Source organism: Pogona vitticeps, chromosome 3, assembly GCF_051106095.1.
Source record: "Pogona vitticeps strain Pit_001003342236 chromosome 3, PviZW2.1, whole genome shotgun sequence".
Classification (NCBI taxonomy): Eukaryota; Metazoa; Chordata; class Lepidosauria; order Squamata; family Agamidae; genus Pogona; species Pogona vitticeps.
In genome coordinates, this window is record NC_135785.1 from 55,314,460 (window position 1) to 55,327,053 (window position 12,594).

At 40.5% G+C, this 12,594-nt stretch overlaps 1 long non-coding RNA gene across 1 annotated transcript; it reads right to left on the bottom strand.

The window, feature by feature from the left end:
- Nucleotides 1–595: 595 nt before the first annotated feature.
- LOC144587896 (uncharacterized) lies at nucleotides 596–6,438 on the bottom strand. The gene is made up of 2 exons (XR_013543129.1): nucleotides 3,122–6,438; nucleotides 596–2,495 (listed from the first exon to the last, which is right to left on the bottom strand). It is a non-coding gene; the product is annotated as an uncharacterized LOC144587896 (long non-coding RNA).
- Between the last annotated feature and the right edge of the window lie 6,156 nt (nucleotides 6,439–12,594).

Below are 12,594 nucleotides of genomic sequence, written 5' to 3' on the forward strand. Positions count from 1 at the left end.
CTCCAGGGAATTAACATGCAATTTTGTAAAGCATATTCAACGTATTTCTCCATGACAAAAGCATCAACCAGTTGTCCTTCCCCCAGCCCTGAGTATCTTCAGTAAACATTCTTTCAGGATTTCTGAGACTGGGCTCTTGACACAGGTTTTCAAAGGGGAAATCAGCTCTAGGTCTGGGTCGGTCTGAACTTTTGAACCAGTTGATCAGAAGCTCAGTTGCTTAAGCTGTGAAATTACTAATTTTTGCTTTTTGGCTGGGGATGGTGTTATTTGATGTTAGCAGAGCTTTGGTGCTTATATCTAGTACAGGAAGCTGGACTAGATGGACCCTTGGTCTGATCCAGCAGGGCTCTTCTAATGTTCTTATGTTATCATAGTCTCAACCATTCCACCCATCTTATCCTATATAGTTGTTTGGTAATTACGTGCATGGTAGGATAGCCTCAGTTTACTGATTTTTGCTGTAATGAGAGTTCAGGCTTGATTTGATTGACCAACCGCTTTTCTGGCTGTCTGTCATATCTGGCTCTCCTCCAATACCACATTTCAAATGAGTTAATTTTTTCCTCTGTCTTTTATATGATAAGGATGATTTTGTCCTTGGTTGCCAGTGACAATCTTTGCCAAATCCATGCCCTTCCCTGTTTTTTTATTTCAAAAGATGGAGGGACCTCTTTTTGGAAAACATGCACATACCATGTTTGTACAGCTTTCGGTTCAATACAGCCTTTTCTTTCTCAGGTTATCTACCCCAAGGAAAGGGTTTGGAAATTAGACCACAGCTTTCTAGTCCGCATTCTGAGGAATGTGCATGGAAACAGTAGTTTACCTGAGAGGTTAAAGGGTGTGTATCTTTCTCCACTGTTTTTGTTGCATTTACTCTCATTTTTGCTTCATTATTTCAGTAAGTCTAAAACAGCTCTTTAAAATATTTTGGCACAGAGGGCCTACAACTACATCCCCATTGTTGTTGTTCTTTCTGTCCTCTCCCAGCAACCATAGTATACAGATAATGTGCTCATATTCTGGGATCCTCTAGCACTGGGTAATTCTACATGAGGGAAGTTTCTGTTGGAATTTGTGTGCAGTGTATGTATACTTAAACTTTCATTAAAATTAAAACCAAGAAATTAAATTCTTTTTAAAAACCTTCTTGTTTATGAATGTGGAATTTTGTTCTCCTGTAGCCATGATTCAGAAATGGCATATTGTTGCACAATATCATTGTGAGAAGGAGGTAGAAATCACATCAAAGAGTGAGCCGTCCCCTCAAACACCCGAGATAGGACAAGAGATAGAACAAGAGAAGGAGTTGGGAGCGAGACGCAAGGAAAGGCAAATGACAGACACGCTCACCGGTGAGGAAGGAAAGATCCGCCTGATGGAGATAGGAAAGGTTCAAGGCAGAGAAAGTCGCAAGCAAGAAAAACGCATGAAATGGTCAGAAGCAACAGCGGCCAGGGAAGGAGTAGGTTGGAAAACATGTTCTTGACGACCGAGGAAGGGAATATATCAAAGGAGACAGAGACGTTAAACTGTAATAAAGGAGAAAGCATTTGAAACATCTGACGAGGAGATACAGGTCTTTTCAATCCCGCACAAGAGAGCAGCAGAAGGGGATGTTTATGAAGAAACCAGAGGCTCTGCAAAGGGGAAAGTTAGACCTATAATCCCTGGTCTTAGTCCTGAAGAATGGAGGGTTCTAGTGTATCCCAGGGCTCACGGTCCGGAGAAAATGGTGCATCAGTTAGATCCTGCAGTAGAGAAAGAGCTGTCGAAGGAGGGAGAATGGGCCCGTCATCCCTGTTGCGGGACTCTATGCATGGTTCGCAACAGTTTTATGAGAATGCCTACCGAGAAGGAGAAGGCAGCAAAAACTTATTATTGAAGGATCTGCCAAATGAGAAATCTATGGCTTGGTTTTGGGAAGATTCCCCTCCCCAGTTGATGTTACAAACCCCTGTTGAAGTTGACAAAAGAAGTAATGCTAGTTGTGTTAATAAAAAAAAACTTTATTACATAATTTGGACACATCGTTTGTATTATCTGATAAAGAACAGCATAAGAGTAATCCCGAACCCCCTCACAATCATGCCCACGTTACCAGCAGGAAAAAAGATGTGAAGCTTTATATAGCCAAGAGCATCCTGAATGTTCTGTGGATACAGAAGCAAAATACCCACTATTCATGAACTGGAGTGGGTTTTGTTTTATTTTGAAGAACTGAATAGGAACAATACTGCATGTTGGAGAAGCAGTCTTTCTCCTTTAGACTTCTGTGTCTGAGAAAACTACATAGCAGGGGAAGGATAAAAAGGTGAACTTTCCCATCACCACACAGAGTTCTTTCATGCGCCATGAAAAGGCAGAAGACCTGGGAGACCCTAGAGAGGAAGAGGTTTCTTTCCCACTGTTTCCCTCCACTCTTCACTACTGCTTTGTGTTTCAGACCTTGCATGGCATGATGGGTGGGGGAACATCTCATCTCTCTACATCTTGAATGTGGGAAGAGAAAAGAAACATGGGGGTGTTAATGAGTCATAGGCAACAGCTGCAACAAGTGATGTTGGTGACTGGTTGCTCACTTCTGATTGGTGAGTGAGTCCTTGAGAGAGTGTCTCCAGCCAGGTGCTCTTAAAATCTACACATCTTAGCTTAGTTCCCCCAGTCCCTGACTGGTCAACATACAGTATTGACATTTCCTAATGTATATATCAGATGAATCATATTTGTCATCATTCCACCAGTACCAGCCCACACAGAGAGCTCTGTTGGCATTGCATTTACAGTTTCCTTTTTGTAATCCAAACAAACAATAATGACCATTCTGTCTCTGCATCAGATTTAAAAGATATTTAGAAAATACAAAAAATATTTTTTTAAATTTAAGAAATATAGCATGTTTTGGTGTGAAGCACTTGCTTCAGTCATAAAGATAAGCAAAACAGGAATGCATGTGTTGAAACACATTCATTTATATGTAGGCATCACTTTTCTTTTTTGTTCTTCTGAGTGTCCTAAACCTTATCCCATAAAGAAGAATACCTCATGAGTGTTTAATTTGCAGTGGCAACAGACATATTTGATAGTGACAACTCAGGAAGGCTATACCACATGTTACCTTTAGCAATATATGATGCTTGTTTGCTTGTTTCACTATTTTGCCCCGAACAAAATGTCCTCTCTGTGAAAGAGACTGGTAGTACCTGTGGAGTTAAAAATATGACTATTAATTTAGGTTCTTTTGAAAGAGGAGGAAGTTCTCACATGCTCTGCACATCTGGGGAATGTAGGAAGACAAGATGTTCAGGAATTCTACTTTGAAGCTTGATTTCCCCCTTCCTGATATGATATCCTATGTTTGTCTGTGTATAACTTGTACTTGCATGGCTAGTTAAGTGGAACTGCGGTGTGTACAGTGTTTTTACTTGATGTCCCATAACATCTGTAGGGTTCTGAAAGAAGATAGGTACTGTCTGCATTTCCTACTTTGTTGTTATCATGGCTCGTTATTGTATGTGCAAGTAAACACCAAAAATTGCTGTCACCTGACTGCTCATTTATGCACCCTCTTTAGGTTTCTAGGTTTCTAGAGATTGAGGTGGAGTGGCTATATCCTATTCATTTTAGAAGATATCTGTATTCTCTTGGTGAAACTTACATATTCTAGTGGTACATCATGGCCAGCTGCTGTATTAGCCACAATCCTATTCCTGCTCTCTATTATGTCTATGAGTACATTCTTGGTAGCTATGCATAGAATCCAATATAAATGTTTGTATTTATACTTTTATTGGTGTCACTATATGCCATCTCTGACAAGGCAAAAGATTCTAGTGAAGCTCAAATTCTACTCTGCATGGGACCAGCGTGCCAAATTCTGCCCAGATTTGCCCTTTGCACTGGCAGTGTTGCTAACACCACCACAAAATACACCCTATGTCAGCATGATATTTTAATCTGCCAGGACAGTAATATTCAGTAGTAATAATATCTTGTCAGGTGTAGGTCAGGCTCTCCAAGTGAATTTGTGGTGGCAAGATCTAAACCAGATCTTGCCACCACAAGATCTTGACTCCAGTGTATTTTTACACCAGCTTTTCAAACAAGAACATATTTTTTTTAGAAATTATACATGTGTTGATATAGCTGCCTCTGGGGCAAGACAGAAGTTTTGACAGGTGCTGCCTATCTATGACAATGCTATCTAACATCTGCAGAGCACATGTAAGATCATGACTTAAATGGGGTAGTTAAGAAGTAGGAAGACTGATGGTTGGCTATAATACACCCTTCAATACAGCATGCGGCATGTTTTACAACCCAGAATGCTCTTCAGGTAGGGCAGTTCATTGGGCTGTATGGCTTAACAAGACTGAACTACATGTACCTGAGGCTTTCCTAAAGGCTAGTTTCCTTATCACAGAGATAGGGAATTCATGTGGCCTTCATCCTGATTTCAAAATCTCTTTGTAAGTGACTGTTCAGACTTCTAGCAAGAGGGATTTATCCCTTTCCTGTTAACCTGCTAGGTAGAACGGAGGAAGCAAAGGTATTAGAAATAGGGAAGGGGATGGCAGAACAAGGACTCAAGCCTTGCCCAAGGTTGCTTTCATGCTCACCCACTACCAGCCCATAAACCCCTGGCAGTAAAACAAAACAAAACATCCTCTCCCCATCGTAGTACATTGTTTTTATTTGAACAGCAGTAACATTATAAACTATATTTCTAACTCTTATGGCTGAATTGGGGGGGGGGACGGACAATTTGGCAGCTGATGATATCAACAACTATTGTCCAGTCACCAATATCTCCTTAAGTTGGTGGAGAGAGTGGTGGCCAATCAGCTTCAGGCTCTCTTGGAGGAAACCAATGCCCTTGATCCGTTCCAGTCTGGGTTCAGACCACGTCCTGGCATGGATAGGACATTGGTAGCCCTGCAAGATTTACTCTTGAAGGAGACTGACGGGGGCAAAACATCCTTGTTTGTCCTCCTTGAACTTTCAGCAGCCTTTCATACCGTCGATCACAGTATCCTCCTGGGGAGGCTGTTAGGGTTGGGGATCGGTGGTCAGGCTTTGGCCTGGCTCCGATCCTTCCTAGAGGACCATCCTCCAAGAGTTCAGCTTGGGGAGATGTTGTCTGTGCCGTGGACTCTCAGTTGTGGAGTCCTGCAGGGGTCGATCATCTCAATTCTATTTAGTATCTATATGAGGCCGCTGGGGGAGGTCATTAGGAGTTTTGGAGCTTTGTGTCACCAATACACAAAAGACAATCAGTTCTATTTCTCCTTCAGCCACCCAGAGTGGTAGAATCTACCAGATGGGCGGGATATAAATAGAGCAAATAAATAAATAAATAAATTCAAACCTTCTGGAGTTGATGCTGTCCCGTCCCTTGAGCGTTGCCTGGATGCGGTGATGGAATGGATGAGGGGCAACAGTCTGAGGCTGAATCTGGACAAGACAGATATCCTGTGGGTGGGCCCCCCTAGTGTTTGCAGTCTGAGTGCCTCCCTATCTTTTGGGGGAGCATTCTTTACATGAAGGATGAGGTCCATGCTTTTGGGCCCATCGTTGTCAATGACATCTCAGATAGCGTCTGTGGTCCGATCCGATTATTTCTACTTAAAATGAATTGCCTAGCTATGTGCCTACCTTGACACCGGGTCCCTCACCATGCTGGTCCATGTGCTGGTAATCTTGATATTAGACTGCTGTAATGCCCTCTACGTGGGGCTGCCCTCAGGACTACTATGGAGACTGCAACAGGTCCAGAATGTGGTGGCCAGAGTTCTGAGTGGGGTTAGAAAATACCAACATATCTCCCCCACCCTGGCCACTTTACTCTGGCTACCTGTTCACTTCCATACCAGTTTCAAGGTGATGGTATTAACCTATAAGGCCCTAAATAGTTTGGGACTGCAAATGCCTCCTTCCAGTTAGGTATGCCCATCCTATAAGATCATTGCAGGCAGGGTGGCCGAGAGTTCTGACCCCAAGAGAGTTCCAGAAGACAACTACTAGAAATTGGGCCTTCTTGGCGGTAGCCCCACAACTACGGAAATCTCTTCCACCTGAAGTCTGCCTTGCCCCTTCACTGGGTACATTCAAAAGGTATTAAAACCCTGGCTATTTAGACTGGCCTTCCCTAAACAAATGGGGCTACCTTTGAGGCTGACGCAGAAACTTCAGATGGTCCAGAATGTGGCAGCAAGGCTTCTTAGTGGGATGAGAAAATACCAACATATCTCCCCCACTCTGGCTGCTTTGCACTGGTTGCCCGTCCGTTTCCGCGTTGTTAAGTGTTAAAGTGTTAATGATTACATATAAAGCCCTAAATGGTTTGGGACCTCAATATCTGGCAGATCGTCTTCCCCCACCCAGATCTACAAGAATCACCCAACATAACCAGCAGGGACGGCTGAGGGGACTGACACCGAGGGAGGCCCGGAAGGAAAAAACGAGAAACTGGGCCTTCTCGGCGGTGGCCCCTCGGCTGTGGAACACCCTCCACACCGAGATTTGGCTGGCACCCTCGCTGGGCGTTTTCAAAAGCCAACTGAAAACTTGGCTTTTCAAACAGGCCTTCCCTTCAGTCAATTAAGTGATGCTTATTTCTTATTTCTTTCCTTTTAACTCATGTCATCTTGGGACTCGTTGCTTTAAATTAATGGTTAAAATTGTAAGCTCTTTGATTTTATATTTCTCTGTTTTTATCTATGTAAATTGTGTATATTTTAAATTGTTTCTATTTGTAAGTTGTGAGCTGCCCAGAGTAGACCATGTCTAGATGGGCGGCATATAAATAAATAAATAAATAAATAAATAAATAAATAAATAAATAAATAAATAAATAAATAAATAAATAAATAAATAAATAAATAAATAAATAAATAAATAAATAACACCCTGATACAATAGTGCCCAATAATATAACATCCAGCATACTGCTATGTTCCATGTTTTTCTACACTTCTAACTGTATTTATTGTATTGTAATTTTATCCTCACTGCACTTTATTATTTTTGATTTGTACCCCAACGTACTGATGTAGTTATTTGTTATATTATTTATTTATTTACAAGATGTTTTTAGTCGTGCCATTACCAATGGGCTCTGCTAGTTTGTTCTTTTCTGTTGCTTGTTGTAAACTGCCCAGAGTGGCCTTGGCTGCCAGATGTGCGGTATATATATATTAAACAAACAAACAAATTAGGGACATTGAATGCATTTGGATAGTAATCCACAGAAGCCGAAAACCAAAAGGAACATTATGCACAGATCATAGTGGTGTGAACCCACAATGATCATACCCAAAGAGGGTAGTACCCCTTGCTTCCCACATTTCTAGTCATTTTCCCTTGTTCCCACATAGAGCTGTTCTCTTGAACACATTCCTGTTTTTTCTTGATTTCCATCATCCTAATCATTTTCAGAATGCTTGTTGAAAATTCAGCTTTTTATTTTTTTTAAGGAACAGAATTTTCAAACTTAGCAAACAAAAGTGTTGGGCCAATTAGGCAAATGTTTTTTTGTCCACTAATTAATTATGCAAAAGCCAGTGTTCTTGTGGTGCTGAACTTGGATTCTCCTTTTGGAGAGTGTTACCAGTCTTGATGTTCATTATAAGAGTGTCTTGTGTTATCCATTCAGTTACTGAGTCTGACTTTCATGAATCTTGTTCTCCCCACCCTGTGATGTGTGTGTAGTCAAGTTTGGCACAGTGGTGCCTGGCTCTGTCCAATGATGAACATGTGGAAAACTTCCTCCCTAAAGCGTGGGTGAAGATAATTATTAAAGGGACAGTGTTGGCTTTTGAGATGAACTGACAAAGCCAGAGGATCTCTGTAGAACAAAAGCTTGTTTGTTCCATGTTTAGATGCACGTGCACACATACACACACACACTCCCTCCTGTAGAACAAGATGGGATAAATTGATTTCTGGTGCAAATATGGAGGAATTTAAATGGGAAGGGGAGACTTCGGGGATAAGGAGAGATTTCTAAAAAAGCCAATTCTCCTTCTACAGATGCTGCTTATGACAATTTATCCTCCATCTATGAAACCTTTAGCTGAAGGCTGAACAGTTTCTCTCTCTGCCATTTCCCCTCCTCAACTCCCTGGCTGCATCCTCTGCTACATCCGGGCCAGGAGGTGAACTTCCTGGTTGCCGTAGAAACAGAGATGAAGGCCAGAGTCGAACAAAGCTAACCAAAAAGTGCCTCTTTGTCTGTTGGTGGCTGTGCAAGCTTCATGATCCAAGTAATTCCTCCCTCGGCCCTTGCTTTTGCCAGACCTCTCTCTCTCTCTCTCTCTCTCTCTCTCTCTGTGTGTGTGTGTGTGTGTGTGTGTGTGTGTGTAAAGTTAAACAGAATCTTCACGAAATAGGCTAGCAGTTGACATGTCATGTATTATAAAGCAGCCATTCTCAACCTTTTCCCCCCGCTGCAGCCATAAACACAATATGAAAAAAATATAGGCCAAATCAGGGTTGTATAATTTGCATAATGAACCTTATACAGTAAAGTAGTATGTGAAGAACTGTTTCCAGTCTGTAGCCCTCTTCAAATGTGCCAGCCCCCCCATTGAGAATGGCTGTTATAAAGTAGCAATAAATGTGTTAAAAGTATTAACAAATGACAATACCTCCCATTTTTCTGCAAGGACATTACTAATTACAATAGAAGGGATTATAATTTTTTATTCTAAAATAAAGGGGGAAAGATTATGATATTTTTATATGCTATCCGTACAATGTCAACAATACATGGCTACCTAGATTAATCAGCTTCACAGACTCAATGTAAGCCAGCTTCCCATGTTTCTTTATTCTTAACAGCTCACTGCTAATTCCTTCTTCAGCATAAGCAAATAGATGGGATATGAGATCCCTTAAGAAATGTGAGAATTGTGTATTATAAAACGTAGCTACCACCACATGTGGATAATATGTGCTGTGCTGATGGCTGCTATCGCCTTCTCTGGACTATAGTGTCTCATGGCCAACTGAAGCCTGAGGTTTGCAGCATTTCCTTGGGTGGCTCAGATTTAGGGCCACTATGGCACCTCCACCGAAATATCTCCTTCACCATCCTCTTCTGTTCTCTCCTTCTGATGTATAACCTGCTGCCATCATTCCCCATTTACTGCCTTCCCTCTCCGCTTTCATACCCTCAGGGTCTTCCACCTCCCTTATAGACTCTTCAGACCCTGACTCCCTTTCCTTGAGTCTCCCTCTTTCCAGAAGGTCCCCCACTTTCTGGTCTCTTTGGGCAACTCCTTCCTGACATCTTCTCCTCTACCACCTCCTTTGGTTACTCTGGCAGAGCTGTCAATTTCACAGGGGGCAGCATGGCCACCTTCCAGGAATAAAGTAGCCCTGGGAAGATTACCCTTCGTTGACTGAGATAGAAGTAATGGGGTAAAGCCCATAACTGGTACCCTCTGGGAAACTTTCACAGTACAGTGGTGCCTCGCAAGACAAATGCCCCACAGGACAAAAAACTCGCAAGACAAATGGTTTTGGCAATGGGGGGGTTGATGACTCGCAAGACAAATGTTCCTATGGCCATGCTTCACCGGACAAATGTTTTCTATTTTTTTGTTCCTGCCTCATGTTTGCTGATTTTTAAATGTTTTTCTATGATGTTTAAAAAGTTAAAGTTTTTTTAATTGAAATTTTTAAAATCATCTGCACAATATGTATGGCTTTAAAGAGCACTTAATAAACCCTTTGTAAACCTAATTTGACTTTGTTCTGACTTTTTTGCCCATAGGAACGCATTAATTAGATTTCAATGCATTCCTATGGGAAAATGCGTTTCGCAAGATGAATTTTTCGCAAGACAACATTAAAAGTGTAACGAATTAAATTCGTCTTGCAAGGCACCACTGTATATTTAGAAACATTTCATGCTTGCATAGTATACCCAGCAAAATAAATTTAAAAATATGAATGCCTAAAATTAATGCCGCCCAGAGCACCAACAAACAAACAAACAAACAAACAAAAACAGCATGAGTGCTCAGGGACTGAAAAACAAGAGATCTAAACAGCTTGGGCAAATGAAAGCATTTTTATTTGCCAGAGGATATCTGTCATGGACAAGCTAGATGTCTCCAGGTGACATCATTCCTTAATTGAAGTGCCTTAACTGAGAAGGCCTTATTTCTGGTCTTTATTTCTGAGGGTAGAGGTCACTTGGACTCCTGAGGATTACAGTGGAGATCAGAATCTAAATTAAGATATAATTAAAATGTAAATATAAAAATATAAATGTGTTTTGAAAGGTAATATCCATTTATGAGCAGTACTAGTGTGAGATGACCTGATCAACTCAATTTAAAACATGGCTATTTTGTTCTACTTTCACTGTGGGCAAGGCTGTTTAAATCTGTGAGTTGCTACATAGCAGCTGTTATAATTTGATGATTCCCAGCTGAAGCTACCTGCTTATATACTTGACAGGGGATTCAAATGGCCAAAATCAAATTTCTGTAAACAAGTTTTGAACATCATATGGGCTCTCACTGGTTCATTTTTATCAGCCAATGAGCTGACAAATATTGAAATAATTGTCAGCCATTAGTCAGAAGGCCCTAACTGAAACTGCATAAAATGGCAGACACAGCAATTTCTGGGGGCAATGTTATCTGGAGTTCAGTTTAAAAAAAAAGCAGTTGAGGAAGAAGCTAGAAAGAAGCTGATGACAAGCCAAGATTACTAAAAGTAGAAGCTAGCTAGTGACAGCTAGATGGGAGAGGAAGACTCCAGAGGCAATTCTGCAGGATAGCTTCTGGTTAGTGACAGCAGAAGGCAGTTGGTGTCAGGAAGCAGGAAGACTTCAGAGCACACAACGATGACATCTTCTTGTCTGTGTCCTGGTCCTCTACTTTCTGGCTAGGAGGAAGACTTCAGGGGTTGCTAAAAGTAAGCCTGCCAAGAAAAACAATGTTAGTCTCAAATTAAAATTCTACTATGAATGATGGTTGACTTCTAGGGTGTCCTAGATCACAGGAAAAAACTTTAATTCTGATTCTCTGCAAAAAATGGTGAGAGAAAAGTTAACTAACATATGAGCTTTATTCAGGGAAGTGAACTTTTTAAAGAATATACTGTATCAGCTTCCTTAAAGTCACTGTAAAGCTTAAAATTAACTATTGATAAAACTCAGTCTTATACAACAGCTGAAATCCTGTTGCACAGTGATGAAAACAGCATAACTTTTGAAAGCAAATTGACATGAGTTAAAAAATCTCTGTAGACATTGTTTGTTGCATACTGGGGTCATGTGACTTGGCATAGAACTAATGATTATGGAAATTTCTTAATTTATAGCAATTCACCTCTACAAATTATGCTCTTCATATAACGGCACAACAAGACTTTGGCTAATGTTAATGTAGATTGTAAGTAAATAAGAATTCAAAACAACTACATGTTTATTTTCTAAAAAATCCTTTATCTCTACACCTCCATTGTCTAAAACCTAATGCTCCATTGTTGCAATATGGTTAGTACTAAGAAGAATATTGTATTTGAGTTTTTTATGATGGCAAGAGGAATTTGAGGCATAAGGGACTAATGGGAACCAATAATACATTCTGAAGTAGGACTGCTAAACCAGAACCTCTATAGTTTGGGAATGATTGGTGAAATGAAAAGCCACAGGAAGGAAGCATTGAGTTTTGCCATACTTATCTCAATAAACAGGTTTATTCAGGAGAAATGGTCCTTATATAAGGAATATAAGAAAAGCCATGCTGCAAAGCCTGTCTAGTCCAACATTATCTTAATTCAGTGGCTGACCAGATGTCCATGAGAAACCTTCAAGCAGGACATGAGTTCAATTGCTCTGGCTCCAAACCTATTTCACAAAGACTGAGCCTGTACTTTGTGCTCAGAAATTGACAGCTGCCAGTTCAATTTTGTATTTTTATGGCCAGAATTCTACTTGTATTTGCATAAGATCTACATAAATTGCCTCAGCTAATGGCAGCTAATTGAGGAGGCACCAGTGTGCGCCTCAGTTATGTGCCTAATCATGTGCAGCAGAGATGTTCTCTAGCATGTGGGCAATTAGCCACAATTAGCGGCAGAAAATTACACAAATCTTATGTAGGATTTAAGCCACTTTTAAAGACACTTTTCATTAATAGTAACAGTGGAATGCAGAAGAGATAATAAATTTAGAGAAAGAAAGAAAAAATGAGGCAAAGAGAAGAATTTAAAAAAATCAAACTTGAATGTAATGTATGTCAAGCTGTTGGTGGGTCAGAAGGATGGAACTAGAGTTCAGGGCAGCACCAATACTGGACATACATGCCCTTTCCTTTGATCAGTAATGATAAGGATTATTATTAACTCTCTGTCAAATCTCAGAATTCCAGCTATGCAAAATGCATCCATTATCAGATTGATAGACAAAATACAAAAATAAATTCATTATTATTTCTGAAATCTACTCATATGCAAACTGAGCCAACTTTAAATGCAAAATAACTGTTCTAACAACAATTAAATTACACTATATAATAACATCTGGCTCCCATGACTGAAGCTCCTCTGTTAAATTTATGCCTAATTTCT